Source organism: Ctenopharyngodon idella, chromosome 9, assembly GCF_019924925.1.
Source record: "Ctenopharyngodon idella isolate HZGC_01 chromosome 9, HZGC01, whole genome shotgun sequence".
Lineage (NCBI taxonomy): Eukaryota > Metazoa > Chordata > Actinopteri > Cypriniformes > Xenocyprididae > Ctenopharyngodon > Ctenopharyngodon idella.
Window position 1 is genome coordinate 38,387,355 of NC_067228.1, and position 18,792 is coordinate 38,406,146.

The following is an 18,792-nucleotide window of genomic DNA, read 5'->3' on the forward strand; positions in this document are numbered from 1 at the left end:
TGCTGGCTACTGTATACAGGCCACCAGGGCACCATACAGACTTTATCAAAGAATTTGCTGATTTTCTATCAGGGTTAGTACTAGCTGCAGATAAAGTCCTTGTTGTTGGTTATTTTAATATCCATGTAGATAATAAAACAGACTCATTGGGATTGGCATTTACAGACATTCTAAACTCTATTGGAGTTAGACAACACGTGTCAGGACCCACTCATTGTTGTAATCATACTTTAGATCTAATATTGTCACATGGAATCGATATTGATGCCGTTGAAATTCTGCAGCAGAGTGACGACATCTCAGATCATTATCTAGTCTCGTGTATATTACATTTAGTCAAGGCTGCTAAACTGCCTCCCTGCCATAAATATGGTAGAACCATCACTTCTACCACTAAAGATCGCTTTATGAATAATCTTCCTGATCAGTTTCATCGCTTTAGCATACAAGACAGCTTAGAAAACCTCGATGTTGCTACAGAAACTATTGCCTCTGTCTTTTCCAGCACATTAGACTCAGTTGCTCCTTTGCGTTTAAAAAAGATTAAGGAAATTAATCCAACGCAGTGGTACAATGAGCACACTTGGGCCCTAAAGGGAGCAGCCAGAAAAAAAAGAGTGCAGCTGGAAGAAAACAAAACTAGAAGTTTTTTGCATTTCGTGGAGAGAGAGAATGATTGAGTACAGAAAGGCCTTAAAAACTGCTAGATCTGCCTATTTTTCTAAACTTTTAGAAGAAAATAAGCACAACCCTAGGTATTTATTTGATACAGTGGCTAAATTAACAAGAAATAAAGCTTCAACTTCTGATGTTTCCAAAGAGCACAGCAGTAATGACTTTATGAACTTCTTTACTTGCAAGATTGACAATATTAGAGAGAAAATTATAACCATGCAACCATCTACTACAGTATCGCATCAGACAGTGCATTGTAGTGTCCCTGAGGAAAAATTAAATTCATTCACTGCTTTAGGAGAAGAAGAATTGTCTAAACTTGTTAAATCATCAAAATCAACAACATGTATGTTAGACCCTATACCGACTAAGCTATTGAAAGAGATGCTTCCAGAGGTTATAGATCCTCTTCTTAATATCGTTAATTCATCTTTATCACTAGGATACGTACCAAAAACGTTTAAGCTGGCTATTATTAAACCTCTTATTAAAAAACCACAACTTGATCCTAGAGAATTAGTCAATTACAGGCTGATCTCAAATCTCACTTTTCTGTCAAAAATACTAGAAAAGGCAGTATCATCACAACTATGTTCCTTCTTAGAAAGAAATGATATCTGTGAGGATTTCCAGTCAGGATTTAGACCGTACCATAGTACTGAGACTGCTCTCATTAGAGTCACTAATGATTTGCTCTTATCATCAGATCGTGGTTGTATCTCTCTATTAGTGTTACTGGATCTTAATGCTGCATTTGACACTATCGATCACAACATTCTTTTAAATAGACTCGAAAATTATGTTGGCATTAGTGGAATTGCATTGTCATGGTTCAAATCATACTTATCTGACCGTTATCAGTTTGTAGTAGTAAACGAAGAGATGTCATATCGATCACAAGTTCAATATGGAGTATCGCAAGGCTCAGTACTAGGACCATTGCTGTTCACTCTGTACATGCTCTGTACATGCTACCCTTGGGAGATATCATTAGGAAGCATGGCATTAGTTTTCACTGTTACGCTGATGATACTCAGCTCTATATTTCTTCACGCCCTGACGAAACTTACCAATTCACAAAATTAACGGAATGCATAGCTGATATAAAAAAAATTGGATGACCAGTAATTTCCTACTACTAAATTCAGAAAAAAGAGATTCTAATTTTTGGACCAAAAACTTCTTCACGTAATTCTTCATTTAAAAAGCATGTTTAAAAGCATGTCAATTAATTCCTTTGTATTCACCTCAAAAATTCAAAAGTTTATTTTAAAGAAATGGTTGGTTATTTGTTCAAATAATTGATATTTGTGACAAAAAATAAAAATCACTTTAAATTAAGGCAAGGTGTATTTTAATAAAAAACACAAAACAATTTTTTATTTAAAAGAAGACAGAAGCCTCAAGTTTATAATTTAATTTTTTTTTTAATAATTTAATGTATTTAACAATTGTATAAATGATGAACCAAACAAAACTGATAAAAACAGTGGTTTAACTTTATTTTTTTATAAAAATAAATAAATTTAGTAACAGGAATGAACACTGGGTAAAAGGAATGAGTGTCCATATGTGTGTGCATGTGCGTGAGAAAAAGAGTGTGTACATGGCCGTGTGTGCATGAGTGTGAGTGAGATTTCTGTGTTGAAGGGATGTGCTGTGTGCTAGTAGTACTTCACAGTGAAGGAGGTGGAAAGAAAAAGAAGGAGAGACAGGAAAAGAGAGAGAGGGAGAGAGAGGGAAGAAAAGACAAAAAGTGGGGAAAAGAGAGGGCTGCAGGTATGTTTCACTCCTTCCCTTGCAGCATGCCTTGGGTGGGTGTTTCTGGCACCTGCATAGTATAGGTTCTCTCCATCTTCTACAAAAGATAAGAAAGACAATGTCAAAAAGTTTAAGTCACTTCGTGGTGGACTGGCTCCCTGCAAGCATGGCATTCACACTGTAAAACAAATCCTAAAAATCTACAATTTAAGTCATTTCAACTGTAAAACTCATGATACAGGTGAATAGTATTACATATAACTAATATTCACACTATTAAATCAACAAAACAGAGGACTCTACTCACTCCTGTTACTTATACTCACTCCTGTTATTTTTCATATAAGTAACAGGACTGTAAGTAACAGGATTGAGTTTTTAAGCAAAAAAAATGATCAAATACATGACAAATTGCCACATGCTAATAGCATGAGGACACTAAGCAAATTCTAGTGACTTATCTAAAGTTAATATTTTTAAAATAAACAAATAACATCAAAGAAATAATTTAGGTAACAGGACAGTATACGTTATGACCTTCTCAGTCATAGTTATAATTTCATCAAATATACAGAAATTAAAATGAGAGGACTTACTTTTGGGCTTCTCATGGCCTGCATAAGATCCAGATGATGTAACTTCCTGTTGAAAATGTGTCTTGTGGCACATGTTTCAAGTTTTTTAGAGGTGGCAATGTGTGAGGGTAACAGGACTGAGTGAAAACCTGGGGACATGACTAAAATTTGTATTTTGTATAATATATTATGGATTTCTTATGAAATGTCTTTTTGTTTAGCATAGATAGTATATGGAGTCATACAGCAATACAAAAAAAAAAAAAAAAAAGATTTCTGAAAGTTATAAGTTATAAATTATATTTCATGATAAAGTTTAGGTTTTGATAGCAGGGACATGCAGGGAGTAGTTTTTAAAAATGTTTTAAATTATATATTTTAAATTTGCAGTTAAAGTAATGTTCAGGACATTTTGCTTAATAATAAAATGTATTTTAGAGTTAATTGTCATGCATATTTATACATACAATGTCCTGGGGACATAAATGTTACCCATTCGGCAGAATGGCTTGAAAGCATACAGGCCGGAAACCGCAACAGAATTGTGTCGGTGAAAACAGGGCCGTTTCTAGCCTTTTTGGCACCCTAGGCGGAATACCTATTGAATTCCCCCCCTCCCCCCAACCCACCACCACCACCACCACCATGGCTCCACCTTCATAATACCAATGCTTTGCACCTTCCATAAAAAAAAAAAAATAAAAAAAAACGAAACATAACATTAAGGAAAACATTTCATAATTATTGCAAAATTGCCCAAATTCAAGTATGTAAACATATACTGTGTATTAAACTTCAGCAGAAATACAGGGAAATAATTTAATTGCAAAAAAGAAAAGAAAAATTACTTTAACAAAACAATATGTAACTATAAGTATTATTATACAATAATACACAGTTTCCACTTTTCAATAAAACAACTGCATATTCATGCTCAAAGGAAGTAAAGGGTAAACAACTACAAGGAAACAAATTGCCCTTGGCATATTTGAGCATGTTAGCATTTTTGATAGCTTTAAAAGTGGACACGCCATAAACATCCCTGTTTATGCTCACCGTGGCCAGGCCATTGAGACGGTGCTGTGTCATTGTAGACCTCAGATATGTTTTAATGAGCTTCAATTTTGAGAAGCTCCTCTCTGCACTAGCCACACTTACAGGAGAAGTTGCAGCAATTCGGAGAGCTACCCACATATTGGGGAAAATTTCCTTCAGTTTCTTTTCTTCTATGAAGGACAAAAGTTCCAGTGTTGTCATGGTGTTCTTGGGGAAAATCTGGAAAATTTTGCATTTCTAGTGCAAGTTCCTTTCCATTCAGATCTGACTGACCATTGCTAGTCAAGGCGTCACTCAGTGTTGCACACTGTTGACATATCTCCAGGGTTGAAAGCTTAGGGAAGGCTTGTGAGGACTTGCTTTCAACTTTACTCAGGGTCTCAAAACGCTCATGCAGTGATTCAATGCAAACATCCACAACATTATTGAAGAAACAAACCTCCATTTGTTTCATTGCATCATTGAAGGGCTCATCATGAGACTCATACGAGAAGAGATGTTTTGTTTTTCTGAGTATCTTATGCTTGAGCATGGCCTCTACATTCATCTTCTCACATATTTCTCCGGCAGTTGCTTGTGCAGAAGCAAACCCTGTCTTTCTGTAGCTCTTGAGGGAGGCCTCAGTTTTCATCAGCAGACTGACAGCAACATCCAGCTGCATGGACTCTGACTGCATTAATTTGCTGACATGATGAATTTGGATGAGGATGTCATACCATACTACAGTGCAGATGGCAAAGCGATATGACCCTACTTCCTCAGCTAATGTGTGTGCCTCAATTTTAACCACTGGGTCATTGGCTTTCTCTAGAAGGGCATCCCTAACTTCTGCAGCCTGGTACCTCACAGCTTCTACGCTCTTCACTCGACTTTCCCATCTTGTCTCTGTCCAGGATTTCAGAGTGAGATTGACATGGCTTTTTAGAATAGACCAACATTGTGTGGAGGCTGAGAAAAGAGTGAACAGCTTCTGCAGGTAACCATAATAGGCAGCAGCTTCTGGGGAGCTTTTTCCTGCATCAGCTACCACCAGGTTTAAAGAGTGTGTTGCACATGGCACAAAAAAGGCCTTTGGGTTGATTTCTAGCAGTCTGGCTTGGACACCTTTCTTTTTCCCGTCCATATTTGCCCCATTATCATATGACTGCCCCCTGCAATCTTCAAAAGAGATGTTGAGATCCTGCAGTCTGTTTAGAATGAGGGATGATAGGCTTTCTCCAGTGGATTCTTCAGATTCAAGGAACCCCATAAAATATTCTTTAACTTCCACATTGTGTACTGCCACAGTTCGAATGGTATGTGAAACCTGTTCTATCAGGGGTGCTGACATGATTCCACAATTAGTGAAAAATATTTTGCCTCTTTGATCTCATTAGCCATTGTCTCCATAATTCTCTTCCCTATGCACTCAATCAGCTCGCTTTGAATGATATTACCTAGGTATGTGGTGTGGCTGGCTCCACTTTGAATAAGACCTATATGATGTTTTAGCACAGGGTCACATTTTGCCATGAGTTCAGAATTTTAGAATAGACCAGCCAGCTTCTCTTCATTTTTTCACTCTTCTGTAATTTTCTAAAAAAGTAATGGTGATGGCACCCTCTCCCATCTTCTCTTTTCGGAAATATGTAGTCTGGTGTCAACTGACATGGTCCTCTGTGCACTAGTTCTGTTCTAACTTTGTCTGTCATGGCTGGCCAGTCAGCAGGGTCTAGAAGTGCTGCCACAGTCAACTCACTTTCTGATGGTTGTAAATGGACGACAGCAGCCTGCAGATATGTATCAGTAGCAGCAGCCACACCACACAATGAAGAACTTAGTCCCTCGACTGTAAAGTCCCTCGAGACCTCGTCCTCGTCTTTTTTTGTAAGTGAATTCTACTAGCTCTCTGTGTGTTATGTTTATGGATGAAAAAAAGAATATGAAAAAAAAAGATTAATCATATATTTCAGAGCAAATTGAAACTCTTATTAAGCTAATTAAATTGTATTCTACTCACGAAAAAATGATAGTTGTGGGATACAAAATAAATAGATGTAAAATAAACTGTTATTAGTTTAACTCTAAATACAATCTAATGAAGATGGTATATTAGTCTTCATGTATAGAAATAATAATAAAAAAAAAACTCTCCAAAGTTAAAAAAAAATGTGTTTAATAGCAATACACAACTCATTTGTGTTCTATAATTTTTTAGTACCCTATCCAGTGTATGAGAGTAACTATTGTACAGCAGTATTTCATATGAGAAACATGTACACACCAGTGGTGTGTATCCAGGGGTGTCAATCCAGTGGTTGTCCCTAAGTTTGATGTGTCAGCTTCACCTACATGTACAATCAGACATGGCATTGCCACATACCATTTTAAACCCTTTTGAAACTATTCTATATAGCTAAAGCTGTAAGAACAAGAAGTAAACACTTACAGTTAGGACTGGGGCTTGCCTCTGATTCTTCTCTTCCTACAGTAGCATCTGCCTTATGTTTCTCCAAAAATTTGTTGAGTGCACCTGTCATGATTGTTTGTAACATTAATATAAATCTCTCCAGCATAAACAGATTCTCATAATCTACACACCCAAATCACAATGCCTATCTGTCTGTCTGCACTATTACAGCACAAAGAAATGCATTTATTTGATGTTTTTAAGTTATTTCTTGATATGCACTGAATTCATGTCAAACTCATTTGTAATTATTTTATTTTTATTTATTTTTTATTTTTTTCTGTTGAAACTATGTTCGTTTGGCAGGTCCACGCTGGTTGTCAAACTTGTCATAGTTATGACACTACCACTTGGTCAATTTACACTAACAGCCATCTCTGATTTTTTGAGCATGACGTGTAGTAAATCTGTCCCGTGCTAATATGCAGTGTCATGTTTTGCTCGTGATGATGGAGCGACTAGCTTGTAGTAAAACAGAACAATTAACCAATTAGTAACCAATTAGTAATATACCTGTATATTTCGCTTTCTTTTTTCTCATCCTCTTTTTATTTTTATGGTACTGAGCCCCTGATGGCTTTGACCTTTTCATGATGATGAAAAATAAATTAATTAATCCAGGTAAACACGGATGACATTCCCTGCCGCCTTCTACTTCTCATTTCTCTCTTCCTAACGGCAGCAGCCACTATCACCAGGGAGACTTGTCACTCAGATAATCGCAAGTAATCATAATGCCTCGAAATAGCAAAAGTACAAAATAATAATAATAATAGTATTAATAATAATGATGATGATGATAATAATAATAATAATAATAAAATACATAAGCTACATAAGGTCTATATCAGACGGGCTGCAGCGTTAAAAGATTTTATGTTTATTGAAAAAATGAAAGGGGGGGTCTAATGCTATTTCATGCATTCTGACTTATTTACACTGTTAAAGAGTACATTCTCATGCTAAACATGTAAGTTTCAAAAAATGAGTAGGACGTATAATGGAGTATTTCTGTGCCAAAAATACTCTTCAGATTTCTCATAAACTTCGGACAGTTTTTTTTCGAGTATGGTCATTTATTACGAAATAAAGGGTGGAATTCCTTGTATGGGGCACATCGTCCAGAGCGAGAGCAAGAGCACGGCCATCAACGTGCTTCGTTCGGCTTTACAGAAGTCGTCAGCAGCCCTGCAAAGGACTTGCTCGAGAAAGATTTTTCACTTTGTTTTTGGACTACAAAATCAACAGTGTCACCAAAGAAGTGTGTTTTTGGTTGTGAGGGAAAGATAACCTTGCTTCCCAGAGAACCCAGCGTTAATTTTTGTGCTCAGACAATACATTGATGTGCTCTCGACATTTGTTATTAAAATAACCAAAATAACTTTTTCTATTGGTTAAAATGAATGGAGAATATGTCGTGTTTTTCTGAGGCTGCTCTAGTCCTCAGGATCGGCGCTTATGGTTTCATAAACAAGGCCCATTTCTACACTGGATTTACTGATCGTTTGAAATTGAAAGATGGAGCGGTCACAGCAATAATGATCCCGGTCATGAGTCGGAACCGCAGGTGGTGAGTAAAACTGCTTCAAATGTCTGTTTTGTTGGCAGTCGACGTGCAAGTGCATATAATGTAAACAACACGAACGTAGTGAATTCATAAATTCATTATTCATCATTCACTATACTTATATATATATATATATATATATATATATATATATATATATACAGTGGGTACGGAAAGTATTCAGACCCCCTTAAATTTTTCACTCTTTGTTATATTGCAGCAATTTGCTAAAATCATTTAAGTTCATTTTTTTTCCTCATTAATGTACACACAGCACCCCATATTGACAGAAAAACACAGAATTGTTGACATTTTTGCAGATTTATTAAAAAAGAAAAACTGAAATATCACATGGTCCTAAGTATTCAGACCCTTTGCTCAGTATTTAGTAGAAGCACCCTTTTGATCTAATACAGCCAGTAGTCTTTTTGGGAAAGATGCAACAAGTTTTTCACACCTGGATTTGGGGATCCTCTGCCATTCCTCCTTGCAGATCCTCTCCAGTTCTGTCAGGTTGGATGGTAAACGTTGGTGGACAGCCATTTTTAGGTCTCTCCAGAGATGCTCAATTGGGTTTAAGTCAGGGCTCTGGCTGGGCCATTCAAGAACAGTCACGGAGTTGTTGTGAAGCCACTCCTTCGTTATTTTAGCTGTGTGCTTAGGGTCACTGTCTTGTTGGAAGGTAAACCTTCGGCCCAGTCTGAGGTCCTGAGCACTCTGGAGAAGGTTTTCGTCCAGGATATCCCTGTACTTGGCCGCATTCATCTTTCCTTCGATTGCAACCAGTCGTCCTGTCCCTGCAGCTGAAAAACACCCCCACAGCATGATGCTGCCACCACCATGCTTCACTGTTGGGACTGTATTGGACAGGTGATGAGCAGTGCCTGGTTTTCTCCACACATACCGCTTAGAATTAAGGCCAAAAAGTTCTATCTTGGTCTCATTAGACCAGAGAATCTTATTTCTCACCATCTTGGAGTCCTCCATGCGGGCTTTCATGTGTCTTGCACTGAGGAGAGGCTTCCGTCGGGCCACTCTGCCATAAAGCTCCGACTGGTGGAGGGCTGCAGTGATGGTTGACTTTCTACAACTTTCTCCCATCTCCTGACTGCATCTCTGGAGCTCAGCCACAGTGATCTTTGGGTTCTTCTTTACCTCTCTCACCAAGGCTCTTCTCCCCCGATAGCTCAGTTTGGCCGGACGGCCAGCTCAGGAAGGGTTCTGGTCGTCCCAAACGTCTTCCATTTAAGGATTATGGAGGCCACTGTGCTCTTAGGAACCTTAAGTGCAGCAGAAATTTTTTTGTAACCTTGGCCAGATCTGTTCCTTGCCACAATTCTGTCTCTGAGCTCTTCAGGCAGTTCCTTTGACCTCATGATTCTCATTTGCTCTGACATGCACTGTGAGCTGTAAGGTCTTATATAGACAGGTGTGTGGCTTTCCTAATCAAGTCCAATCAGTATAATCAAACACAGCTGGACTCAAATGAAGGTGAAGAACCATCTCAAGGATGATCAGAAGAAATGGACAGCACCTGAGTTAAATATATGAGTGTCACAGCAAAGGGTCTGAATACTTAGGACCATGTGATATTTCAGTTTTTCTTTTTTAATAAATCTGCAAAAATGTCAATTCTGTGTTTTTCTGTCAATATGGGGTGCTGTGTGTACATTAATGAGGAAAAAAATGAACTTAAATGATTTTAGCAAATAGCTGCAATATAACAAAGAGTGAAAAATTTAAGGGGGTCTGAATACTTTCCGTACCCACTGTATATATATATATATATATATAATAGTAATATAGTGATTAAAAAGTTATCCAGGGATAATGCGATGGTGTATTGTGTGTGTTTAAATACATTTTGTTTAGCTGACCATTTATAGCTTGCAGATGATCGCTACATAAAAGCTGCGCGTGCTCGTCACACGGCACACCTCCAGGAGCTCAGCTGTTTTTGGAATGACTTGGTACAGCGTATGTATCTTTTATAAATATGATAAAACTAAAGACCCTTCGGAGATATTAAGGATGCACTACTACTCTATAGGTACTGAAGATTAACATGAGATTGGCAGAAACTGTCTGTCTTATGTACCCTTTAAACACTTATTTCATATATACATCATCTTCCAATAATTCAAGCACTTTTCAAGTACCTTTTCAGCATTATCACTATTTTCAAGGTTTTCTTAATTTTTAAAATGTCAAATTCAAGTACTTCAAGCACTTTAAGCACCTTGTACGAACCCTATAATTAGGTTAATTATTTGAACGTGCTCCTCCCGAACTTTGTTAATAAAACATTATTTCTCTAAGACAGAGAATGCCTCTGAGCTGTTGTTCCAGTTCCAGTTCTGGGATCTGGGATAATACAGTGAGAGGCTCTACAAGTTAACAATATCTCAAAAATCCTTCAGAATGGTCAGATGACAAACTTCCTCCAAATTATATAATTGTAATTAAGTCAACAATCTTCCATGTTTGTTCTTTATTGTCAAGGTGAAATTCTTTGTATGCTGCCCCGTAATATTGGGGCACCAGTCAAATAGCACTAATAAAGTTTACCAATAAGTGGAAACTGGTTATTTTTGCATTTTTCAGAGCAATTTCGTTCTTCCGGTTTGAAAAGCAAAGTTGAAGCTATGTCACAGAATCTGATGTAGGTTCAGGCCTCGGAGTGTGTGATAGACAGGCGGCAGGGGCGGGAGAGGCCCGGTTCGGAGCGCTTCTCTGCATTTATTCATGAGAAAGAGCTTGTTCAATCCAATCACTGCACCGTAGTATGCATAAGATTATAATTGCGGTATTATGCATGAGAAAGTATCACTTCTGTTGCTTCTATGTCATTGCCTATTATTGTCATTCAGAGACATGGGTCGTAGGTGCTCGTTTCCTCAGTGCTACAACACAAAAATGCTCTTCCCTGCGACGTGACCAAAGCTGAAGTTTTGGTGCAGGTGGTTTGTTTTGCTGTTGTCCACCAGCACAAATGGAAAATATGTCTGCATAAGTAAGATCGCATTCCAGCTGAGAATTCAAATGTCACAAAAGTGCTGTTCATTCACCTCTGCCTGCTCTGCGTTCAGACATGTGAGCCATGTCTGAACTGGAATTTGACAACGAACACATGGAAAATACGCTTGTTGCGATATTTAATATACACGCGGAGCGCGCATATGATCGGTTTCAGCACGGAGCTCTTTCTTTCAAATTATCGGTTGTCTGATGCTGGTGGTCTTAAAAAGGGCTGCCTTTCCAATATTTGCACTGCAGAGTGGCAGTTGTACGGTGTGCTGGCTAATGTGGTTTTATAATCTGACTAAGTATTTTCTTTTGATGTTCGTCGTGCTTTCTTTAGCTGTTTTTGCTGATTTTTCCGTGGTGTCCCAGGATTCCTTACTGATTTGTGGGATTTTATGATTTTTTGTATTCACCTCGGGACCTACTTCATCTAGCCTCGCTATATACACCGGGATTCCCGCCGCAAACTTTGCACAAATGCTTCTGTTACCTCAGCTGATGGATGTACTATACTGGTCATTTAGTCTCTCATCGACTGCCCACTTAAACACATCATGAGGATGGGAATAGATGGGAATAGATGTCCCATCAATGGCTCTACCAGGCATTATCACATCTTCAACAACAGCTCAGCCTCTATTTAAAATGGCCCTAGTGAGTGCTAGGTCATTGTCAAATAAAAATTTATCTAAATGCCACCCTACTCTGTGTACTGGTGTACAGACCTCCTAAAGTCAGTAAAACTTATTCATGAGTTTTTGTCCAAACAACATTCAACATTCATGTCTGCTGTCCATCTAAAACTATGGTTAAACATTTTATCAGCCTTTTGCAGACATCCCACCCTGCCAAATTTCAGAAGGCATAAATATGAGGGGCCTGTACTTTCACTCGTGATAAGACAGAGTTGTTTTGCCAACCTTCACATTGCAGAACTTTATATCAGCTGCGTCACACAGAGGAAACAACATATTAACTGAATTGTTTACAAGGGAATTGGTGAGTTATATATAATATTCAAATTGAATACTGTTCTGTTTTATTTGAACCGATGTACTGTAAAAAAAAAAGAAAAAAAAAATGAGAAGGTAATGAATGTATTTTGTCCTGTGCATGATTTATGTTCGTAATATTGCTTGTATGATGATGTTAAAGGGGGGGTATCACACACAGTTTCTGCCAATCTCATGTTAATATTAAGTACCTATAGAGTAGTATAGCATCCTTCATATCTCCAAAAACTCTTTAGTTTTATCATATTTATAAAAGATACATACGCTGTACCGAGTCTTTCCGAAAACAGCCGAGCGTCTGGAGGCGTGACGTGTGAGCGGAGCTAGAGTGACGAGCTGTCATAAGCACGTGAAGGTTTTGTGTAGCGATCATCTACAGGCTATCAATGGTCAGCTAAACAGATGTATTTAAACACACACAATACACCATCGCATTATCCCTGGATAACTTTTGAATCACTATAATGAATATAGCGTATAGTGAATGATGAATAACGAATTTATGAATTCACTACGTTCGTATTGTTTACATTATATGCACTTAGGCGCCTATTGCCAACAAAACAGACATTTGAAGCAGTTTTACTCACCACCTGCGGTTCCGACTCATGACCGGGATCATTATTGCTGTGACCGCTCCATTTTTCAATTTCAAACGATCGGTAAATCCAGTGTAGAACTGGGCCTTGTTTATGAAACCATAAGCGCCGATCCTGAGGACTAGAGCAGCCTCAGAAAAACATGAGATATTCTCCATTCATTTTAACCAATAAAAAAAAGTGATTGCAACTATCAGTTTCTATGGTTATTTTAATAACAAATGTCAAGAGCACATCAATGTGTTGCGTGAGCACAAAAATTAATGCTGGGCTCTCTGGGAAGCAAGGTTATCTTTCCCTCACAACCAAAAACACACTTTGTTGACATTGTTGATTTGATTAAGTCCTGTGACCTGTGGAAGGAATGGGATGTCCTGTAAGAATGGGATGTCATTCAATTTCATGTGCACGTAAAGGCAGGCGTCCCAAAACTTTTGGCAATATAGTTTATTTTTGTTTCTTAGAAATTATTTAAGCTAATTTTACACAAATGTAAAGGCACACATTTAGAATCACCTTATGGTTTGTGTTCTGCATTATGTTCCCTGCACTGTTTGTGTATTCAGAAATGAAAATGGCATGATTTAACTATTTATTCTACTGACATGAAAACTAATGTTTATCTTCTTTATTGTAGGAGATCTGTCCTGTATTTAAAAACTGAAGTAACAAAACGGAAGTAGCCAAAAACATCAAACTTCCTTCAGAGGATGCCTTCGCCTAAATATATTTTAAACGAAACACTTAAATTTCTGAAACAAAAGCCATTTTTCAGCACTTTTCCATCAAGTCTTTTGTTAATTGGATTGGAGGAGTTGATTGAAAAACAGTTTTTTTCATGCCCTTGCAAATATGAACAGAATGCACTGCTAACAACATCCATCTTCACTGGACCTACTCTTTTTATTTTTGCTTTAATGTTCTTCTGTTTTAGGGCATTTAAACAGGAATGGTTTCATTGTGATGGAAATGAAATGAAGAAAACAGAGAAAAAGAAGAAAACGAAGAAAATGAAAAAAGAAAATGAAGAAAATGATGATGAAGGAAATGATGAGCTGAGCGATGCAAAGGTTTTTGCTTATTGCCTGTTTCCACCTCTTATGTGGGTCATCATCTTGTTATTTGATGGTGATTATGTTGCTTGTGGCATGACTGACTGGAAGGGAGTTTATGGTTTTGATAAGGAGCTCAGCAGGTCTTGGTGTAAACCTACTGGAGTGATGCGAAATGAGGCCAAGCTACGAGATTTGAATGGCAAATATATTTATCATTCTCAGGTAAACATAATATACTATATAAGCTTGTCCTGTTATCATAATATCATTATAAAAATATTAAAGTAGTTCTCTGTTTACCTCACAATATGTCAGAAAAGCAGATCCCTTTCTGTCCTTCAAAATAATGAAACGATTCTCTTTAGGGCTTTTCACACTTATAATAGTTAACCCTGGGTCATTCTAAACCCCAGGTAAACGAAATCCTGTGTTATCCTGCTTCATGTTTCACACTGCTCACAATTTACCCAAGTTAACAATTAATCCTGGGTATTCATAAGCTGATGTTTCACACTGTACACTCCAAAACTGTGGGTTAACATTATTTGCATATTTGTGGTGTCAGTGTGGTTGATTGGATGAATGCACCATGCGACTTGTTTACATAAAAGGCTTTAGCATTGCGCATCCTCATATATCACCGACTGTACTATCAAGTTTTCCAGAATGGACTTTTAGGTCTATAAAGGGTTTCCCCTCAAACACTGAAACGACTGTTAATATGCTGTGTTCACGTCATGTAATTACCAAAATTTCGAGATGACAACACATGACATTCTACTCAGAGCTCTTCACGTCCTCAGATTGGGAATTAAGCATTTCTATGGCAACACTATCAACACCTAAATGAATCTGCAGTGGTCAAGTGGTACAGGAGCTCAGAAAATCCCCAACTTGTAATTACGAGCTCTATGAGGATGTGAATGCTTTTTACAAGTTAAAATCTTGTAATTATGGTAATTACGACATGGCGTGAGTGCACCTATACAACGCGCTGTGTTTTTGTGACTGCCCAATGCACTTGAATATGAGGCACATGATTGGTTGCCGGTTGCTAAGCATGTAGCTGTAACATTCTAATGCTGCATCACTTCATACTGAACAAGTTTGGCACCGCAAAAGCAGTGCTAACCCTGCTAATCCAATTGTGAAACGTACCTTTACCCGGGGTTAAATGCAGGGATTAGAACAATGATAACCTATGGATAAGTACAGTGTGAAAAGCACATTTATGCTATACATTTTTCCTGTGCTTATAAATAATTGAAAGCCACAACAAACCCTAACTAACATAACATGAACATGTGGCTTTGTGGCTCTCAGTCAGGGGTGTCCAATCTTGCTCCTGGTGGGCAAATTTTGTTCTAACCCCAATTAAACAAATCTGAGCAAGCTAATCAGTGCCTTCAGGATTACTAGAAATGTCAGGTGTGTTGGGACAAATTGGAGCTGGCCTTCTTGGAGCAGGATTGAACAACTTTGGTTTAAGCACACAATAAAATATATAGGCATAGCATTTTGTTTTATATATTGATTTTTTTTTTCTTTCAGTTTGCAGGTTACATTATGGTTGCTGTCTTCAGTTTTGTGGCAGTCATCTTTATTGTTATTTATAATTGCTGCATAAGTAAAAAATGTGATTCCTGCTCAAAACAATTATCCTGTGGCAGACGAACAGCAGAGCCACAGAGTGAGGGACAAGGTGATGACCACGAACCAGAATCTGTACCACTTGGAACTGTAAACACTTCCTCCAGCACTTCAACTGTATAAATTTAATTCAGGTTTAATTTGATTGAGGTTCATGCAAGGGACCAAAACAGACACCATGCAATGAGACAATAAACTTACTAATCTGAAGAAAAGATCATGAAGCAAGGAAACAGAAATCCATTTGCTTGATCTTCTCTCCTCACCCATCCTAAATCCCTCTCTCCCCACTCCTTTTCCTTTCACTCTGGCTGAAAGTTCACAAAGAATGGCAATACATATGATGAATCTTGTGCATCTATTGCTTTTTCTCTTTCATGTTTGGTATTACTTTAAATGTCTCGGTGCGATTGGTAAAATTGTCTTAATTTCACAGAAGTCATTTATATTATGAGAAAGATTGAAAACTCTGAATTCTGTTTAGTTGTTAGAGGGTTGTGGGTAACACTTTATTTTAGAGTGTTTTAACTAATTGCTTATTAGCATGCATATTACTAGAATAATGGCTGTTTATTAGTACTTATTAAGCACATATTAATGCCTTATTCTGCATGACCTTATTCTACATTCTTAAGCCTACCCAATACCTAAACTTAACAACTACCTTACTGACTATTAATAAGCATTAAATTAGGAGTTTGTGTATTTATCATTTCTGGTTTGGCTTCTTATTGTTTAATTAATTGGCATGATACATTTTTACCTGACAAATAAAATGTTATATTTGATTGATTCTGTATTCTTCTGAAATATATATTTTTAAGTAGATTAAAGTGGAGTCTGGTGTTACCGCAAATATTGTGTCCAGGATAGGATAATCTGAAGCCCCACGAATGAATGGAGCATAGGGCACATCATCAACTCATAATGTAATATTCTCATATGATGTAAAAACTGCACATAATTTAATATGTATTACATTATTGTAATAAAATGTTCATAATGTAATAATTTTTCAATGTAATAACAATTTTTCACATAATGTAATGTAATGTCCCCCAGAAGGACCGATGCCCACCCACCACAATCTCACAAAATCCTGTGGGAAACACTGTGGCAACTTATAATGTAATCACAGTTCATAAGGTAATCCCAGCACCTAATTTACAATATAATAATTATCTTTATTCAATAAAATATATTTGAGCACAAAACGTGCTTATGTAAAATAAGCTATTACATTAAAAGAAAATTAAGCTTATTTTAGGCTACATTGTGAAAATTTTTTTATAAAAAGCTAACTAATTTTGTGATTATGACATGCTTCATAATTTTTAGTCGCTTTGATCCAGAAACACATTTTAAGTTTTATGCAACAAATTTAAAAAAAAATACAGTTTCTGCTCTCTAATATATATATATATATATATATATATATATATAATTTAGAATTTTTGAGATAACACTGTAATAAGTGAACATGGGTGTAAGTTGGATTACTAGAACTATTTGAGTCTATTTAATTTGTATTTCTGCTTTCCTAATTGTAATTGATTATTGTACACTCTTTCAACTTAAATGCATAGAAATTCACAGATACTCAAATATCTCACTTTCACCCAAATAATTTCCCTTTAAGGACCCCACGTCAGACGTTTTTTTCTGACGTCATGACACACGAGCCTGTTCTGAACTTCTGCTCGACCACCATTTTCTTTTTCTCTCCGGACTCGGATGAAAAAGGTAGGTTGGAAGTTTGTTTTAGGGAGTTTTCACACTTGGGTCCTCTTTAAAAGAACCAAACTCAGACCCCTTTAAGTGGACCACGAGGTGAACCCAGTGAAAAAGGACCCAGTTCTCTTTACGTTCACACTGTCCTTGTCACTGAAAGAGGACTCAGATCCTTTTTTGGTCCACTTAAGGAGGAACATGGTCTCAGACCTCTTTGTTTTCATACTGGTGCTTTTTGGATGGCTTGACCTATGGCCTTCAAAATTTTATCCCATTCACTTACATGGCATGTGCCTCACTAAACAAGAAATTTGTTTGTAAAGATTATTATTATTACGGAGCCCTGCACATGACATGCAGAAAAAAAAAAAAAAAAATCGTAGGCTAAATCGTGCACGATTTACTAATTTGTTCCCTCAATTTGCTAAATCGTGACCACGATTTACTTTTTTTTTACTGCATATAATGTGCGGGGCTCCGTATATAATTATTAATTATTATTTTGTAAAACGACACTGCTACAAATGCTCTTGAATGAGCTTAAAGGGTTAGTTCACCCAAAAATGAAATTTCTGTCATTATTTACTCACCCTCCTGTCGTTCCACACCCATAAGACCTTTGTTCATTTTCGGAACACAAATTAAGATATTTTGATGAAATCCTAGAGTTTTTTTTTTATACTGAGTCGGCATTCTGATGTAAAACCTGGTGGAAGCGCTGCAACGTATTAGCGTAGCAGAATGACGAGAGAGACGAATTTGTTGGATAAAGTCGTTATTTTTGTTTTTGCGCATAAAAAGTATTCTCGTCGCTTTATAACATTAAGGTTGAACCACTGTAGTCACAAGGACTATTTTAACAATGTTTTTACTACTTTTCTGGATATTGAATGTGGGATTTTCGTTGCTTTCAATGGAGGAAAAAAAATACGTTCTTGTATTTCATCAAAAATATCTTAATTTGTATCCGAAGATGAACGACGGTCTTTTTTTTTTAAATTGTTTTCCTTGAATCATTTTTTTTTTTTTTTTTTTTGCAGAAGGCAATTACATCAGCATAGAAAAAAACATGGACAAATACAATAAATGAAAGATGCAAATGAAACTGCTTTAAATTTTCAGGTAAAATAGGTATAGCAGCATTCAAGTAAGACACATAATAATCAAATGAAAAAATAAAACTGCATATTTTTCACTGTATGAATAAAACGTGTACTGATTCTACTGATTGTTTTATTAGGCTGGCACTTTAAGATTTGCAATAACCTAATGCATGGATCGAATATACTGATAAACCTACACAATTTCTTTCCCAGATACATTCACTTAAGACAAAGCCTGTTTATGTGAACCTAGAGTGTTTTGACACTTTAAACGAAATAAGACACTACAGGTAATTCAGTTCAGTACACGCGCTATGACGGCTGGTTTTCTGTGCATGCGCTAAGTGTGTGTGCTTGTAAAACCATATATTAAAAAAATTAAACTGTCAAGGCATGCAGGCGCGTCTCCCTTACACAGTTTGAAAGCAGAAAAAAATCACAATAAACAAGTGCACGTTGCGAACGAATAATTTGTAGAGATCTGAGAGAAGCAGCAGCCATGATGAACAGCTGATTTGTACGGAGGCATCTGAT

General features: G+C 36.9%; 1 long non-coding RNA gene across 1 annotated transcript; it reads left to right on the forward strand.

Annotated features, from left to right (window-relative positions):
- The first annotated feature begins 11,987 nt into the window (after window positions 1-11,987).
- Window positions 11,988-18,379, forward strand: LOC127518767 (uncharacterized). The gene is made up of 6 exons (XR_007931641.1): window positions 11,988-12,106; window positions 13,357-13,996; window positions 15,326-16,353; window positions 16,487-16,570; window positions 17,064-17,167; window positions 18,196-18,379. It is a non-coding gene; the product is annotated as an uncharacterized LOC127518767 (long non-coding RNA).
- Window positions 18,380-18,792: the final 413 nt, after the last annotated feature.